The 17,567-nt window shown below is 38.6% G+C and overlaps 1 protein-coding gene across 5 annotated transcripts in view; it reads left to right on the plus strand.

Moving 5' to 3' along the window:
- The window catches only part of LOC310903068 (uncharacterized protein), a 74,724-nt gene that overhangs the window by 12,929 nt on the left and 44,228 nt on the right, over positions 1-17,567 (plus strand). The window contains exons 2-3 of one of the 5 annotated variants that reach the window (XR_014587254.1): positions 6,875-7,091; positions 7,859-11,277. The exons of the other annotated variants lie outside the window; for them this stretch is intronic. The gene's annotated coding sequence lies outside the window, so the exon portion shown is untranslated. Of the gene's footprint in view, positions 1-6,874; positions 7,092-7,858; positions 11,278-17,567 lie in introns of those variants that run through there. 5 annotated transcript variants of the gene reach the window in all.

Consider the following 17,567-nt stretch of genomic DNA (forward strand, 5'->3'; position numbering starts at 1 on the left):
TCTTACTGACAAGGCTAGCTGCATATGGATTCCTTAACCTGTAAATGCTGATAGAACTGCACGTGAGGCAGAATAATATGTAGCCATAACAAAAGGCAGATAATTCCCCACACTTTTCTTACTTAACATATATATAGTTCTGATCCCTGTTTGGTTTTTTTTTTTTGTGTATATATATATAAACATGGAGTATGTTATAAAACAGTTTCTCTCTAACCTTGCCTAATAGCTCTTATTAACTTTTTGAAGACTGACAATTATTACTCTTACCTAATCAGAAGTAGCACCTGAATATCTTGGCATGTTGAGGCCTTGTGTGCAACATACTTACAGTGGGTAAATAAAGCCACATTGTTCTTCAAAGCTGGATGGCAGAGAGAAATTTTCTTTCCAGCAGCTGCTGCTTTCCAGTTACTAAAAGAAACCAGCAATGATATACCCCAGTATTTCTTGATAAACAATTGTCAGGTAGGGAAGTGAGAGGAAACTAGCTGGCAGAGGAAGCTTTTGCTTGATTTTTTTCCCCAGGCGGAAAAGATAAGGAAAAATATATAGTAAGTCTAATTGTATAATTTGTGCTGTGCTAAGAAAGCTCTTAATTTAAGCTATTTAAAACACTACATTCTTCTCTAAGGAGAGAAAAAGTATATAGTTTAAGAAAAATAATGCAAAACATGTTACTCATGCTGAGAACCAAGAATGGCATGCACATCAACCAGCACAAAGCATACCCGACATGACTGGGCTAATCAGAACCTTTCGTGAGGCCACATGCTTCTGCTGGCATGAGGGGAATAAAAGAAAAACCCAAGCAGAAAGCAAACACCTCCCTCCTCAAGAAGGTACTTGGGGAAAGGCTGATGCAGTAAGAACTTGACAGGTAAAGGAAGGGCATAGGTGTTTTACTTACCCCGACCACCACCGCCACTCCCTGACAGTAGTTATTGTACATCCCCATCTGTTATCTGCAGTTCTAGGAGGGCTTTGACATCATCTTTCACTAGATAGAATTGCTTTACTGCTTTGGTATATTAGATTAGTAGCTGGCTAATGTAATCTGTGTTGAATAGTAAAAAGAAGAGTTACAACCGCAGGTTGTGCAGATATGGTGAGGTTGTAGAGATACCATTATACTTGAAGTAAAATTTCTCCCACCAAACATGTGGGTTACATGTCTAAGAACAAAAATTAGAAGTTGTAATTAAACAAGGAAGTCAGACTTGTGTATTTTGTAATGGGATCTTCAACAAAGAACAAGAGAGGAACAAGAAAATCAAGAAACAAGTACTGAAACAAATCTTCATATACACCAAAAGGCTACAATTTTTTTTAATGCTGTTAGTGAGCTTACTCTTTTGGAGCCCAGTTTTTATTTTTGGTGTGATTAAATTATTGTGATAAGTATCTTCTACTTTAAGCTGCTGAGAAATACCTTTCAGATGTCTTTGCTTTCAAACTGATGCTTGACAGTGTTACTTTTAAAAGCATGAGTTATGAAATGGAGCAAAGTATAAGATCTATGGTTACATGACAGAAACTGTGGATTGTATTTACTTGCTGCTTTTCCCTTCTCTGTGGGTAATTTTGGCTGAACAGTAATGCCAACTGAGGGATGGTCCCAACTGAACGTTAAGTGGGGGAGTGATACAACTGGTCCTTCTGCGTGTTGAAATCAATGCAGCATTGAGGAGGTCAGAAAGGGTATAAAACGGCATAACTCGCACATCTCCTCATGTTTTTCTTTAAATGCTCTTCTGTTCATGGAGATACCCTTGAAATCTCACTTCTGTACCACTGATAAATTCTTTTGCTATCCTCATGCATGCCCAGATGCTGCTGCTTGCTCATCCCCTTTCCTGACCAGTATGGGTCAGGACCAGTACAAGACCAAGACAGGAATAAAATATAATGTACCTTAAATTTTTTTTACGTGAAAGCTGTTCACTTTGTCACTTCGCTTTTAAAGCACCACTTTGTGTTTTGTTTCTCTTGCTCTTTTCTGACTGATGCTGCAGGTATGGGCACATGCGTTCTTGTTATACTGTGCTTCTTTTTTCTTTGCTTGTCTGAGTCTGTTGTAGGATTATTTCTGTGTGGTAGCGTGGTCGCATCTGCTGCTTCATTGTAATGCTGGAGTTAAGTGGAGTACAGTTTGTGCTTTTAGCTTCAGTGAACTTTATCATTCATTAATTGCCATGGACTTAAATTATTTGTAGATGTAAATTACTTCTAAATCTTTTACTTCACACTCAAAATTACGATAATTGTAAGTAGATGAACTGAAATGACAAACCTAATGATGCAATTGCTTCCTGATAGAGCTCTTTAGATAAGAGGCAGTAACAACTTTAGTTTTGTCAGTGTCTCTAAGGATTGTATTTTTCTTCATCACGTAAAACTCCTATAACTATCCAGGCTGGTCTGATTTGTACATCTATCAGTAGAGCTGCTTGGCCAAAAAACGAGTGGTGCTCCAAACAAAAAGATAAATAGCCAATATGGAAAATTGATTAAAAGCAATCTTATTTCATTGAGAACCAAAGGAGTGTTGAGTTCCCATATGAATGTTTCATATGGGTTCTGAATTGTACAGCGTTGCAAAGGGGATGCAAATACTTTCCTCATTGCTTCACTAATACGATTGCAAATCTGGGCAAATATTACAAATATGATGAATCTTATGTCTTGCTGTTCCAATATATGCCACAACTGTGCACAAGCTGGGAGGAGGAGGAAGAAAACTTTCAATCTCCATATATGGTAGACTTTAAAATGTGAGTGGTGTAGAAAGTTTTGTGTTAGACAAAATGGGAAAGCAGAGTCTTTTTATAGTTCTGTTCTTCTTCATTTTTAGCTCTTGTTATTCTGGTCTTGCAGGAGCCAGTGTACTAATTAAATCATTCTGCCTTCTGAAGCCTGTTGGTCATATTTTAATTGTGCATTCAATGATTTTTTCAAATAAAATGGAATGAGAAAAGTCTGTTGGAAAATTTTGTGATTTATATTTAGATTTTTGGTGCAGTTTGCTTCTCTAAATGCCTCTGTATGCCTAATTGCTTAAGCCTGATTGTTTTCTAAGCTGTATTAAAAACACTTCTAATATAAAAATATAGAATTATACAGTCTTACTGAAATAGAAACTATAACTTAAGATGGCTTGATGTGGTGATGTGGATATTCTGGTTTTCAGACAAATTTTAGAAGCGTCTTGCTAAGAAGTTGAGTTTTATTAATATTGTCTCTGTTCCTTTGAACACTTAACAATTGCCTGTAACAGCACAGCAGTAGCATCTAAAATCTTCCTGTAACTGATAGATTACAGAAGTACAAAGTAGTGCTTTGGTTGCCCCCTGAGGGATGGGGCAGCTTTCGGCTCGCCGAGTAAAGCAGGTGCCCAGGCCGTGTGGCTTTCTGCTCCCTGAGGCCCACAAACATGGCCGCCCTGGGGCAAGGCCTGTGCCCCTGGGGGCGGCTGGAGGCCTTCCGCAGCTTACCCAGTGTGTCCGAGGGACTCTGCTCCAGCTCTTCTTATGGCTGGCAGCACGTTCAACAAGGGTGTAGGCCCTCGGTAATGAAGAACAAGGTAGAGGTGACGCTGGCTGTGAGCCGGCCTTCTTCCAGACACTTCAGCTGTTCACTTAGGGCTGTTTCCCCAGGAAACAGCATGCTAAGTTCTTCATCTAGCTAAGTTTCTTACCTGCTGGCATTTCAGCTCAGTGGTTCCTTCACAAGTTCTTTAAAACAGAAAGCTCTAATGCCTCGAGGCTTTCCAAGATGACTGCTGGCATTAGCATAATATAAATATATGACAGTCTAGTCCTCTGTGTCCAGAAATCCTTCCAAGTTACATCATGGCTAAAACCTCGCTGCTTCAGAGTCATGAGATGTGCTTTTATCAAATCAATTTCTCTACAATTATTGTAAACTTGTGCTAGTGGGGCCAGATCGTTCTTGGCAATGGTACTCTTTCTTCTGCTGATGTGAAGCGCAGGCAGGGCAGATTAGCACCTTTCTACAAAAGGCTGTAGATGTATTCTGGCTGGTTGACTTCACTTCTAAACCTTTCAATGCTGGGTAGAAAAAGCTATTTTTGTAGCCAAAATGGCTAACAAAGCCAGTACAGATACAAAAGTGAAAAGAATTTTTTACAGAGTTGTGGAAAAAAATGGATTATTTAGACCACTAGCTTCGTTGTAGCACTGCACAGTGATCAATAAATCCAGACAAAGTTGCTAGAGACAAAATAATTAGCATGCTCTTTTAAACCCTTTCATCAATAATTAACAGTTAATTCCCTGTTTGCAGAGCAGTTGACCCTTTGTCAAGGCTGTTGGAGCAGGTAATTTGTCTGCTGGATTTCTTCCTTGTTTCTGGATGTCACCTCTAAGGCTGGAAAAAAAAAAAAAAAGTACTGTACCTTAGCAAATTGGCTAGAGAGGCAGAGCTAGACAGAAAATAATTATCGCAGTAACTGTTTTTATTTTTTACAGCAGTGTATATTACTTTTATGACTGATAGTAGAGGTGGATTTTTCCTTCTCTTCAATACTCAGCAATGTAAGACTATCTGGTTTTAAATGTCAGTGAACAGTTCATCCAGTGCACTCCAAGTGTAAAGACAATACAGGCTTATCATCCTCTGAGCAATTTTATCCTGCCTTAGCACTAACCATGTTGCTAGGAAGTAATTGCCATGCTGATATAGCAGCAATAGAAGTTTAACTAAAGCAGACCCGGTGTAATTTGCTCTGTGGGACTCCTGCTGCGTTTGTATTCTGGAACTGAACTTGATAACGTGGTTGGTGTTCACCCTCCTGATCCAGTAACTGCTCCATGTGAGGAGTTGATGTGCAGGCCGGGTTGGACAGGCAGGTGACATGCCTTCAGAGTTGTAGGGAGCTGCTGTAAGTCCTGCCTTACCATGGCTTGTTAGTGGGACTTGCAGGAAACCCACATGTGTTCTGTAGGAGTCCTACATGAAACAAAAAACAGCGCTTCTGGGAAGGCTTTGTGGTGCGTGAACTTGTCAGTGGTGCTTTGGGCCATGCTGTTCGACCTGGCTGTGAAGACAGGCTGTGGCAGTGCTGCAGGGTGCTCCAGCCCTGCCTGGAGTGCAGGGAGGTCTTTAAAATAGCCTCGAGGCTATTGTTGCCAGAGCAGGGATTTGTCCAACAGGGCTATGAAGCGTTGGCTGTTAATCTAGAACCGATTCAGGATTTATATGCCGTAAATTGTATTATCTTAAAAGCATAACAAATAAAAAAATCCTTAAGTATGACAGTGTTAAGTATGCTTTGGGGGCAAAAAGTAAGTATTGAATGTAAAGAGAGAGGGCAGATTAAAAAAAAAGAGAGGGAATTTGATGGGCTGAGATAGATACACAAAGAAAAACTGTACTGGAAAACAAGAGCAGGATGACCACCAACAGAAACAGTGGTGAAATTACAGCTAAAATGAGAAGTAGTGAAAGTCAATAAGATAGAAATTACTTCATTCACTGTATTGGCACCTGAAACTGAAATGAGATGATAAATATCAATTATCAAGTCATCTTTCATTATTGTAAGATTATTTCAACACCAGACAAAACTCAGCGAAGAAAACACATGGTCAAGGGCTCACAGGCTGGAGGTTCTAGAGGCTTCTAGATTATAGTTACTTTTAAATATATATATATTTTAAGTTGTGGACTTGAACTAGACTAAGCATTTCTTGGTCTTGTTGTGGTTTAACCTGGACAGCAGCTAAGAACTCTCTTGGGAGAGAGTAATTAATAGAAAATATTGATGGTTCCTACTGCTGAGAAGTGATATCATCTGCCACGGTACGGAATGATTCATTAATAATTTACCAGAGCACGTGAATGGCAGGTCTTTATAACTGCAAACGTCTGAAAAACTGCTTTTAGAACTTTGAATTGAAAGGTTTTTTTCCCTCGTGTATTTTTGCAAGTAGAGTTACAGTTTTGTGCTGTTTTTTTCACCACCAGAGGAACGGCAAAACAGATCACGACATAGTAAGAAGGAAATACCTCCATGAAATGGAGTATGTAACCATTTCTTCGGGGAAAAAAATAAAAATAAAAATCTTGTTCTATTTGCTCACCTGTGGTTACTGAGGTGATTACTGGAATCACCGTTTGCGGACAAGAAGTGTGGGAGAAAAAACTATTTGCCTTGGCTGGTGCTGTATGTAGCAATAGAGCTGGTGATGGATGTTCTGGGAAATTTTTGACTTATCAGTCTGAGACTAGTGAGATAGGCAAGCCAGAACACAAAGCAGAGGTAACTATTTAAATTAGTCAATAGATGAATGTAGTTTTCCTTCAGGACTTGGCAAATAAAGTGACAATTTGTCATTTCTGATTATTGGCACTTCTGGCGTTTACAAAATGCAATCTTTCAGCTGTGCTTTCACACTATATTGTAGGCCTTTTTACCAGCCCAGCAGAACACATGCTCTCACCACAATGTAAAAATCTTCTGCCCTTTGCAGCTGAACAGACAGGCAGTGCTCATACCAAGCCTTTGCTGTGACTTCTAGGTTTGGGCTCGCTGACTTGTTTCCCAGTGAGAAGCAGAGGCACAAGTCTGTGGGGCTGAATGATCTGCTGGGGGGTGGGATTGTGGAGGAGGACCTGCCACCATGCCTCCTATCATTGATGTAAATCCTCTGGTGTTTTTTCCCAACTTATCCTCAGGTTTGTGCATCCATCCTTTCATCATATTCTGAATGTTGTTTAGAGGGTAATCTGATAACTCATCTTCATGGGTACTTGCTCAGTTTCAATTTTTTGAAAACTTGGGCAGCTATTAAGCGACTCTCTATTGCTGAGAACAAAAAATGAAAAAAAAAACCACTTTTTTCTGTGCTAGGTGATACCTAGTTGTTTGGATCGGAGACATGAAGTTGCGGGACTCCTGTTCTGGAACAAAACGTACTCTTGCAGCTTTTCAACACACGTTCTTTTCAAGCTCTTGTGAGCACCACAGAAGCCATTTGCCACATCGGATGCAAATGCTTTCATTCTGAATTGCATCACTGCATGCTGGAGAGTCTGGAGGATTGCAGCTGGACCAGTGTCTGCAGGAGGTTTGTATTTGAAAGCAACCAAAACATCACGTTAGGTAACTCTGGCTGCAGGGAACCCAAGCCAGGCTATTGAAGTAATGTGTGAATAACCCCATGTTTGGAAGAGGTGGAAAAACTTTTTTGTTTGTTTTTGTGAGAAATTCATTCGTTCTGCAGAGATTGGGCTGAGGAAGACTGTAGGATGAAAATGGTAGAGCATTTAAATGTAATACTAAATGGTAGAGCACATAAATAACTTTTATACACAAACACATGATGTGCTCTCAAAGCTGTACAGTTACTCAGTGCTACTGACAACTTACTTAATGGGTAATTCTACTAAGAGAGAGATTGCTACCACTGTGAAACTTCATTGTAGAAGGCTTTGGGCAAGCCTGTGTTAGGCTTTCCCCAGTGCTGGTCCAGTCTTTGCACAGGAAAGGCCATAACCGTGTAAGCCAGCTGTCTAATCGGCACATGCAACAAAATGTTGTTTTGGAGGATATTTTCTTAGATCGCACTCTTTTCCTGGTATCTAGTGAACATTAGACCAAATTAAGCCTTCAGTTTCCGAAGGGACCTGTGATTGCAACAGTAGTATATACTTGGCAGTACAGTCACTTCCCTTTCCTCAGGTTGTAGGCTCTTAAAAATCCTCATCTGCCCTGTAATTAATGATAAACATCTCTGCTCGTATTATTTGTTTAAATCAGTTGTCTGCAGTATCAAGTTCTGGATATCACTTCATTACTACGCTTAGAGTGAGTTTGCCTATCTCTTATTTCTAGGGATTTAAAATCAGAAGGATCCAGAAGTAATCTGGAAGTACAAAATCCTTGAGAGAAAAGCCTCCTAACAGTTTATTTTGAGAAGACTACAATGCAGAAACACTGTACATTATTATTTACCACCAATCTGTGTAAAAAAAGAATAGCCTATGCTATTCTTAATTTTATTTTGACTGACTCTAATTATATGCATTTTTTACTTTATTTTTTATATATTATATGCAATATGCATTTGTTATATTTTATTTATCATCACCCAAACACCAGGAGTGGATATAAAACACATGAAAACAGCAGTATAATAATGGAGCATGAATTTCGTCACTTCTGTCAGGAAAGTAGGCCAATACAGGTCATGCTTCAAGACTAAAAGTTAACTAATTGTCAGTTATCTGGGGGGGGGGAATACTGGCCATCTGTCTAATAAGTTTCAGGTCAACAGTTTCCAGGACTGGATACAGTCAATTGGTGTAGTGGTTTTTATTAATCTGCAATTTATCTTGCCAAACTTAATGTTTGAAAAAACTGCCATTGTTTTGATTTTTTTATATCTTATTGTTTCCTCTAAGTAAGGGGGAAGAATGACAGAAAATTCTGCCAACTTAGCTATTTTTAATTTTTTTTTAATCTTTGTTAACAGTAGCTTTTAATGATTAATGCGAGCAAATGCCTTTTAGTGCTGTCTGCCAGTGGAAAGTGTATCTGAGCTTGTTCAAGTGCTATTAATGAAAATGTGAAAGGCAGTGAGTTGTTATTGCTGCTGCCATTAGTTACTGTTGTTCTCAATCATGTGATTCGATGCAATGCGCTGTTACTGCTGTGCATCTGGTAACGCAAAAGGAAAACCAAGCGAGAGAGAGATCTCTACCAGTTAAGAATAAATCTGTTCTGGGAAAATAGCACCCTTCTTCCAGCTTAAATCAAACAAAAAAAATCCTCCAGAACTTTTAGTCATTGATAGATTTTTAGGAGGAAGTCTTTAATGTAAAACTGATAAGCTTGCCAAAGATATGGGTTGTGACTTGTTAGCAAAATAAATCCAAAACATTGCATTGCCATAAAAGTGATTTCCTGGTTGTTGCTTTTTTTAAAAAAATAAAAAAAAAACTTTTTGTTTATGGATGATCTTTCTGCAAGGAGAAAGGCGCAGTATGCCAACATACCACCTGGAAAGCCCCCAAAGGCCTAAACAATGATTTATTTATTCATTTTTAGGAGGGATTGAGGCCCTTCCTTAAAATAGAAGGGAAAGCATATAGAAAGGAAAGCATCTTAAAACAACACCTATAGTTTCTCCTGGCTACAAGATAGATGCTGCAAAAGCAAAACCTAGTTTTATTCCTTGTCTGTCTGCACTGACCTGTGTTTTTAAGGTTGCCTGGTAAGGAAAAGACTTAAAAATTTTAGATTGGGGAAAAATAAGAGTGAGAACAAAGATTTATTGTGCTGTTGCAAAACTTGCCTTTTTGACTAGGCAGCCAAGCTGCAGTTGAAAGTAAACTGTTAAGAAGAGTGAACTAGCAATATGGTTAAAATAACCTCAAATAATGTCAATTAAGTGTATCCATCTGAATAAATACTTTATTTCTCCAGTAAAATCATCCCAAAGGATCATGCTACTGGGGTTTATGGTGCTGCTGTCAGAATGACTTGTTCTTTGTATTCCTTGGAATAATGCAGCTTGAGAGGAAACTAGAGAAGTCCCTGATTTTCCATGGCTTTTAGCATCTATGCTTCAGTCTGTTAAAATTGAGATCTCTTAACACTTTTAATGAGAATTGAGAAGACATTGTCAGGTTAGGTTCTGAAGGAAACCCAGAGTACTCTGGTACCCGACTGATGCATCAGTGAGTCCCCTCTTACAGCTTGTGTGTGAGACAGACACCTGCTTTTGTTATAGGGTGATATTCAAATGTCAGCTCTGCTTGTGTCTAGTTATTAGGGACCCTGAAGAGAAAGGGCTGTATTTGAGTGTCCATACCAAGGACAGGAAAAAAAAAGTTTTATCACAGGAGATAAATTTGGAAAACTCTGGCACAGGGTGTATATATAGTACAGTAGACTATATCTTTGTAACATATGTTGTAATTCAATATAAAATCAACCCTACACCATATGATTACTACACTTTGTAACTTAAGGTTAAGCAAGAAGCTGTACTTCACAATTTTTTTGTGGTTTATTTCTTTTACTTGGAAAGAATATGAGTAAAACGGCAACAAAAACTTGGTAAATGTAGCAATGCAGATATTTTTTTCTTGGCTGCACGTAAAACAGCATTTATTTTCTAAAAGCAAAACTTATTTCTTTCAAAACAAGTATACTGAGTGTTTTTAGACATGTTGCACATCAATAAAGTCTACAACTTCAGACTAGTTTTCTGATAATTTGTAAGCTTTACATTTTTCACTAGTTTTTAGAGAATTTGCTGAGGGGAGAGGGAAATGAGACAATCAGAACTCTTTCATGGGAAAAGAGAGGACAGGGGGAAAATAGTTAATCAATTCTAACATTAGCAGAACAGTATAACAGATCATTATTATGTCTACTACCTGATTTTTTTTTTCCTGTCTACTTTTAAAGCTTAGAAACACTTGCATGCCAGAAGAAACCTTTCTAAATTTTCAACCCTTCTATTTAATGCACTGATGAATTATTGGTATTAGTCTGAAGTCTGTGTTTGAGTTTTTGTTGGAGCTTTGATTCAAGAAAATGGGGCTAAGAATCCCGTTCCATAAATGTGTAAATAATTCACTGTGTTTCATTAAAACAGGACTGTGTTGGTTCTTGAATGTTCCTGATAATTCATTTCTTCACAGGACTGTCAATATTAATTGGAAAATGTAAAACAACATTACTAAAGTATCACTGAGTATAGGTAAAAGGAAGTGTTACGAAGGTGGAAGCTAGGTGATCTGTACCGAATGCCTATTATGTCCGTATGTATCTACCATCTTAAAATCAGCACCTAATCAAAAATATTGATCAATTTTAGGAGAGTGTCCTGCTCCTTATAATGCTAGACAAAAATAATCTTAATAGTTAGCTTATCTGCTCTTTCGGTTTTGGATTTAGTGCGAGGTAGTGGCTGGATAAGGAGCTTGCTCCCTTTGGGGACCAGGAGCCTGGCAGACAAGGAGCAGTCTGAATGTCCCAGCCTACTCACATCCTTCATGGAAAAGTGCGTACGTAGGCAGAGGAAGAAGTCCTGAGGGCATGAGCTGCATAGAGTAGCTGTGGAAGAAGTGTTTTTTAGCTGTCCTAGCGATAGGAAATATCACAACTTCCTATTTAATTTGGTATAATCCATTAGTTTGTGATGAATTGCATTGATGTTGTTAATGGGCTGGGATGTGGCTATTCCCGACGAGTCATTTGAGTTGCACCTTTTAAAATGAAAATAAACTCTGCTACAGTCCTCATTGGGATCTACTTTTTCAGAGTGGTATCTAGTTCTTGTATTAATGGTGAATACCAAGAAAACACAAAATCAGTGTGTCCTGAAGACCTAGAAACTAGACAGCCAATAGCAAGATTCGAATACATGCCCTTTTTTTTTTTGGGGGGGGGGGGGGGAGGTGGAGGAGAGATTACACAACTTATTTTTAACTATCCTGATTTAAGGTTTTTACTTTTGGTTAATGGCTTTGTGGTTGGCAATACTGACACTTCTTTCTTGAAAATGTGAATGTCTTATTGGGTTGCTTATAGCAGCATGTGCTAAAAATAGCCATTGTTCTCCCCGCCCCAAATAAATAAAAATCTTCAGAAAAAGAGAAAAATGCTTTGTATTGCCAATTGTGTTTTAAAAGCAACAAGAACCTTCTAATTTCCTCTAGTTTTATAAGAGTGGGAGTGATTCAGTCATTAAAAGGCGTGAACGCTTTCGGCCAACATCTGGGAATCAAGTGGAGTTGTTTTTGGCTTGCCCTTCTGTGTCAACAGGGAAACTGTGTTCTGAGACTCTGTAATAGTTTTATTATTATGCACAAACCAGAAAATAAGTCTAGTCGGATTTCTTTAGCTATGCCAATCTGCTAGGGGCAGAGGCAGTAGAAGCCAATATTAACTTATTTTTGCAAGGAGAGTAATAGGCAGGGATAGTTAAAGGTCACAGCACGATCTGCTGAGCAGGCTATGCATTCTTGCATAGCCACTTGTCAGAAAGAAATCACCCTTGAATGTTTTTTAATACTCAGATTTGCTATATTTTCCCTGAACATTCTCCTTCTGTAAGCAGAAAATTATATATATATATATTCTTTTTAGATATATATGTATTTAATGTCTCTATTGGTCCATTTTGTGAAGGGACAGGGCTGGGTGGAATACTTAGTTCACTTCTCTTTCCTCTTGCGAAGACCAGACTAATATATGTATGTGGCAATGGCACTGCCAAAATATGTTGAAGTGAGATCAATGGCCTCTGGTTCAGACCCTAAAAAAGAACAGAATAGATCCAAGAATTCTGTTCTTTATCTGGTTGTGCCTCTTGTGGTTGTGGATGTGGACAGATGGTGGATATAGCTGAAAGATTTGCTTACAAACAAAGCAGTGAAGGCAAGTATTAAAACTGAGTGCAAAAGAGGTTAGGCAAGATGAACAGCAAAGGTCTTCACTCACTGTACTACAAGTGCTAGGTATTTGTTGTTGCATTTGGTAAGCTGCATCACGCTTCAGACATTTCTAGAGGAAACAGAGCTCACGTTATGGTGTGTGACCTCGCTGGGAGCCTGGGGTTGAATGTAACTTGTAAAGAGTTTCCTGGCCACAGAAATCCTTTTCCTGTGTGACGTGATCTTCTTATAGGCTTTGCAGGCATGCAAGAACTGTTTTCATCACTGTACTCCATCTACAAGTAGGTCGTAGGTCCCATCTGTAAATATTTTGGAAGCCAAGTTTTGTATACCATACCACAGGTCTTACCTTCAGAGGCCTTTGAAAGACGGCAGGGATGTTTACAAGACAGTGTAGTTCTTAGTTGTACACCTATAGATGTTCTTATGAGACAGATTTTTGCAATCTGGGAAGTCAAATGAACTAATTCACCTGGAGCCCTAGACTTAAACACTGCATTTTCCTACGTGCATGGAACTTCCTTTAAACCTCAGCTGCATTTCACTCTGCAGGGACAGGGCACTGAGAACTGCACTGAGCAGTGTCTGAGCTGCGGGAAGCCACAAGATCTTCTGCTGGTGCAGAGATCTGAGTCTTCACATTCCTAAAGATGTTAGCAGTAGCCTTGATCTTACACCTGCTGCAGCTTTTTTAAATGTGTTTTTCTGCACTGTTCTCTCCGTGCTTTCCCTGTAACACACCAGGTTGGTTTCTGTTAAAGACTTTGATGGGAAAGTCTGTTCATTTCTTTATAGCTGTTACAAATCCACATTCTGTTAGTGGACTTGCTCTTTGTGATTAATCTATAGCTTGAAAATAATGGAAGCCCTCAGGAATAATTTCAGGTTTGTGATGCACTCTGTACCTGACTGTTTTATGAATATTTATGTCCAGCAGTGATGTTTCAGTCAGACTGCAAGCTACGTGGAGAAATATGGGAGCACTCTGAGCCCTGAAGCAGGCAGGGGGATGCTGGGGGAGTGTTCAGACTTGGAAGAACTGTAGCCACAGCACCTATACCTGAGAAAAGGATCTGAGCTGCCTTCCATGGCATTGCACTGCATAAAAGTACAGTCACCTAGGATGTCTTTGCTATACATAGGATTTGCTAAGTCACCTTTGCTTTTGCTTTCTTCTAAAATAGTTTGCTATGCAGTGCTCTGACTGGGGATGTGGCATGTAAATGTGCCCTTATCACATGTCTCTGAAAGAATTGCATGCCCTTTGCAGATGGGAGTTTATAAATGGTAAGTCTGGAAAAGCATTTACAGCATGCTTCATTCAGCTTCAGTGTGATGCATGGTAAGCATGACACCCGAAGTTGTTTTTCAGTAGCTGCGTATATAAGATAGAGCATACAGTATACTGCATGACTTGCTGATTTTACGTCATGGGAACTTTTTTTCAGTAACCCAACTGGGATACAAGCATGCATTTACTTACATTTGCTTGTTATCAGCTTTTCAAAAAAAAGACTGGGGCCAACATAGTACTTCCTCCAAAGACACTCTTTAGGGGGAAAAAAAAAGAGAAGGAGGTTAGTGTAGGATTATCTATGGCTAAATATTGAAAAATCTGTCCCTTGATTTAAATGAGATGTAGGAATCTTGCATTTAAAAAAGCTTTTCTATATGCCCTAGACCTTGTGCTCACTATGCCAAAGCAAATATTCTCAATATAGCAGGTACGGTTCTATGTTGAGGTGCTCCCATATAATTCCTCTGGAAATGGTATTCACTTGTTTAGACTTGTGCTTAGGTTAAACACAAGCTAACTGCTGTCTTTCTAGAGTGTAATTTCTTTGGGACAGGAATTATAATTTGTTTATGAAATGTTAAAGTTTGTATTTAGTAGCAAAATCTTTTAGGGACTCAAGCTTTTATTGTAATTTTTAAAGGCCTTTCATGTCCAAGTTGCCAGATAGTTGTTTTACCAGTTGAGAGCTGAAAATAAGCTCTGAATTTAAGATAAATAACGTAAGCATAATACAATCTGAGCTATAAGGGATATCCTCTCTATCTCTCTCCAGCTGTTTACAGTGTAGCATGACACATTATTACTAATCTAGACGCGGTTCTTGAAGATGACTAAAATCAGATTTCTTTGGTATTTGTTATTCTCAAGCTACAATTTCTTAAGATTGTAGGAGTTTCCTGCCTGACTCTGGGAAGAAGTATGGAAGTAGTTAGGTGAGAGACTAAACAATAAAAGGAAAAACAAACGTTTGATAGTGAGATTGTAGGTGCATGTAGCTCCTTTTACACCAACTGATTTTTAAGCTTTGCAGTTCTAGGATCTCATTACTGGTAACTTGGAAAAAATGCTCATGCTTATGTTACTAGAAGAAAACAGGGATGTATTCCAGTGAGTGCTTTCCATTATGAGTCAGCCAAATTGGGAAGAGATCTCTGTTTTTGAGTGTTCCCTTTTCACATAAATTATAACTTTAGTGATTCTGAAAGTATAGTATGTGAAAGGTGCTTAGTATCACAGAATATATATATATATATATACACACACACTTATTTCTTAATTAAAGCAAAATTAGGTTTGGTGTGCAGGCTGCATGGTGCTTCATAGGCTTCTGCTGCACAGCAGACATCAGAAGCTGTGTAGCTTTTTAAATTGGTCTTTACCCATTTATTTTAACTTGATATAATTCTCATTTTTCTCTCTCAGCACGTGCTGTGGCTTGCTGATTATTATTTCAAGCTTCACCACGCTGACCTGATCAGAGAAATATCCAGTAATAGAAATTCTACCACTGTCAAATTGCAGTGTTAGTAACTCTTGCCCATATGCTTAATTTTTATCAAAAGATTTTTTTCCCCTTTTCCTCATGAGCTACTGGCCCTCCTCTCTGTAAACTGAAGTACGTGATTATGGGAGGTGAGTCTTAAGGAAAAGAAGCATTCAGAGGACTAGAGAGCTGCTTCTGAGTCATATTCACTGTTACTGACGCAGATGATTTTTCACCCCTGTCAGCAATAGCACTTGTATATAGAACAAGTGACAATCTCGTCTGTCTCACTGAGTATCATCAGCAGGGCCATCTTATTTCCATGTCTATTTGCCTTTAGCATTAGTCTATGAAGCAGAAAGAACACTGCCTGATAGGGCAGCTGACATGGAGGGAAAGCTTCTTACTTTTTTCTTTCCTTTAATATCATGAATGTTAGTAAGGGAAACGTGAATGTGAGTTATTGGGATGTGTATTAAAGCTACTCTCAGAGCTGCTGTGCTGACCATATTTTTTTCTGCATTGACTTGCAAGATGATTAAATGTACTGGAGAACAATATTACACTGAAAAACTAATTCTCCAAAAATATCTGAGGCTTTATAGCTGGGACTTGACAATTTAAATCGCAATGCTATTGCAATGCCTTGTGGGAGTTGTAGTTCACTTATTGTGCTCTTCCCAGTGCAGGGGGCTTCCCTGGTTGCACTGCATCATTTTCCTTTTGGCTCAACTGTTGCTGTGTGGAAAAAAAGTCCTTGTCCAGGAGGCACTTCTGGAAGTGCTCTCTGGATTTCTGATGTGCTGTCACTTAGCTTCACTCAAATGATAGGAGTCGAAAGAAAGACCTATTCTCAGTACTGCGATGGAGCACTCCTTTTGCTCCAGTCAATAAATCAGCACAGTGTATGAGCGGGTACCAGTTCTTTGGCAGGTATGTTGGATGGAAGCTTTTTAGCCACTGCGATGTGCCGCACTGACTAAGTTCTGGCTGCGTGAAAAGTCACGTTATATAATGAGATGTTATTGGTTTGAGGAAAATTTTTGATTTGACTTTGAGGTTTTAAAGAAAATGTTGTGTCCCAGGGCTTGCTGAGTACACATATTCACTGTGTATGCAACCAGGGCTTTATGGTTCTCTCTTCTCTTTACATAAGAAATATTTCCTAATAGGAAAAGGAACAAAGCTAGCTAGTTTTTTTTATTATTTTATCTTATCTTTATCTTCTTTAGAACTTCTTCATTCCACTGAAGTATAGTCTGTTTCATTAATCTAATGTCACTTGTTACTGCTGGCAATAGTGTTATTCCTAAAAACAAAACAGGTGTAGTACCTAGTGTCCTAGTACAATTTGTGTCAATTTTAAATTGGCTAAACTTCACAAATGCAGCCTGTGACTTTGCCTACAATTTTGCCCTATCTTCTGTTGTGAATGGTAACAAGTCTACATCCTAACTACTCAGATGTAGTACTTAAACCAACTAGTTTAGGGCTACAGGAGCTTTTTTCACCTAATACATACAAATAAAACATGAGTGAACAAAAAGGCATAAAATATAAAGACAAAAATGTAAGATTTTATTGTAACAAGGTCACAACTTTCCTAACATATAGGATCCATGTTTCCCGCAGGTCTCGTAATAAAAAGAAAGTCACGTGGTTACAAGATTTTGAGATGAATTACCTGTCTGATGATAAATTAACCTAAGACCTGAGCTTATTTGCTTCTGTACAAGATATAAGTGATACTGGTCTGGAAATCACTGTTTAGCAGCCATTATATTTTAGATAGGAAAACTATCAGGAAAACTGTCGGTAGATCACAGAACACTTTATCTATTTTCAAGCTGCAACACAAGCCTTGATTCTCAGCTTCCTTAAATGTTAAAATGTTTAATTTATTAGTTGCATCTGTAGGGATAAGATTCCAAATTTCTTGACCTGTTTTCTTGCTTCGTTGTTTTCTGTTAATGCAGAAGGCCTTACTACCTTTTGGCTATGTCTGCTCTTCTTGTGCTGGTGCCTAGCTGCTTGCCGCAGGCAAAAAGTGTTTGTGATTTCTACCAGAAAAAGTTCAGTTGGACTCTGTACCACTGTTATATTCTGTTTGCTCTGAATTATCTTGACATTTGTACCCATCAGCTGTAATGAAACAAAGCTGTGTGTTACTTGGTTGAAATCTTGCATGTGTTGTCCAATTTTTGTGACTAATATTTTCTATTCCTATATCAAAGTTCTTTATACAAAATTTGAAGTCCACGTTGAAATGAGGTGAGTTGCGCTAAAAACAAGATTGGCCCTCTTGTGGGCAGCGTCATGAAGCAGGAACTTTGTACTGTTATGGAAGAGCTC

Source organism: Anser anser (assembly GCF_964211835.1).
Source record: "Anser anser genome assembly, chromosome: 8".
NCBI lineage: Eukaryota > Metazoa > Chordata > Aves > Anseriformes > Anatidae > Anser > Anser anser.